The sequence below is a fragment of the Sapajus apella genome, unplaced genomic scaffold (assembly GCF_009761245.1).
Source record: "Sapajus apella isolate SASKATOON/1434 unplaced genomic scaffold, GSC_monkey_1.0 scaffold41, whole genome shotgun sequence".
In the NCBI taxonomy this organism is placed as follows: Eukaryota; Metazoa; Chordata; class Mammalia; order Primates; family Cebidae; genus Sapajus; species Sapajus apella.
In genome coordinates this window covers 7,919,392-7,920,956 of record NW_022436981.1, presented here as the reverse complement: position 1 = coordinate 7,920,956, position 1,565 = coordinate 7,919,392, and the positions used below count along the sequence as shown (strand labels likewise).

Below are 1,565 nucleotides of genomic sequence, written 5' to 3'. Positions count from 1 at the left end.
TTCAGAATAGAGTTGTGTCTTACCATCCCTATTCAATACTATCTTTTGAAAAAACAAACAAACAAACAAACAAAAAAACCTTTAGCTAGACTAATGAAAAACATCCTAAAGAGTATCTGAGAACCTGCCTCTCATCACTCAAACACATTAGGCAAGAGCCAGAAAATGAGCTTAATTGTAGTTAAGAGATGGTAAGTGGTGTGGATCTCTAGAGCTGTCTGCCACCATCTGGAAGTGCCCTGTATGGAAGTCCTAATAAACTCATCTACTTATCAGACTGGACTTTTCTGGTAATATTTTTGGTCCTCAGTTTCCTTTCAGTTTGGGAGAGACATTACAGTCCCGTGTTTTCTTTATACCACTGGACCTGGGCTTGTGCTATTACAGTGGGCCAAGCAACAGTGTGGTGATGCCTTTAGGGAAGCAAGTATGTGGCTCGACTGTCTGTCAGCTTGGTTGTGGATGCAGTGGGCTGAATGAATCTGTGGCAGTCTCGCTGGAAACATATGGCTCATGCTAGACCGACTCACAAGTATTAATAGCAGAACAGCCAAATTACAGTATTTTAGTTGGAGCACCTAATGTATTTTCAGAGCTGGGGACTTTATTGTCTCAGGTCAAATAGTATCAATCAAGTATTGCAGAAATCACACAAAGAGCCTAGATCTAGGATGGTGGCTTGCATGCTTTTACTTTGGGGGTGCCAATTCTGCTGCCAGAGTTGCTTCTACCTTACTATGAATCTATTCAACACTGTCATCACAGTTAGGATTCCCTGTGACTCTGCTATGTGTATGAGGAATTCATGCAGGACCTGCAAGGTAGACATCTGTTTCTTAAAAGGAATCCTGAAGTGGTTACAGTTTATTCATATCAGTGGGCTAGTATCTGTGTCCTCAGTGAGGAACCCCAAATCAGAAGATTAGAAAAGCTGGTCCATAGCTACTCTTTGAGAAACTTTCACCTTGTTCTCATTGGGGCCATCGGTCAGGGATATTTAATAGTTATATATTTTTCTGTTTTCTTTCTTTTCTCTTTCCTTTTTTTTTTTTTTGATTCAGTTTCCGCAGAGACTGCCAAAAATTGCCAACGCCGACTATATTTCAAGTCGTCATGGAGGGGTATCGGGAAAAGTTTCCAATTAGCAGTAATCGCGCCTCGGATAAACGTCATTGGCTACAACACTGCCACTGTGCAAAGCTAGATATTTTTCTTTTTTTAAAACCTTTTAAATCTGTATTGTCTTTTATTACATTCATTATCACATCTTTCATTATGTTATTTTCTGATGGCTGGGTGGAAAGTTTCAAAACCAATGAAGATTGTCCCTCCCACCCCACCATCCTCTCATCTTAGGTTCTGTACTCCCATAGCAATTCCAGAACGCTACCTGCTTCACAAACAAGAGGTTATGGGTAGGAATTGCTCAGTCCATGTACATTTGAGCAAGTTTTCAACATAATTTTAGCTTTCAAACTTTTTACCTTTCAAACCCGAAAGTGAATTTAATAACAAAGTGGCTGGATTCACTGGTTTCCAAAGAATTGAAACAGAAACACTCTTCC

At 40.0% G+C, this 1,565-nt stretch overlaps 1 non-coding gene across 1 annotated transcript; it reads right to left on the bottom strand.

Moving 5' to 3' along the window:
* Window positions 1-1,061: 1,061 nt before the first annotated feature.
* Window positions 1,062-1,202, bottom strand: LOC116565915. The gene has a single exon (XR_004275654.1). It is a non-coding gene; the product is annotated as a U4 spliceosomal RNA (small nuclear RNA).
* Window positions 1,203-1,565: the final 363 nt, after the last annotated feature.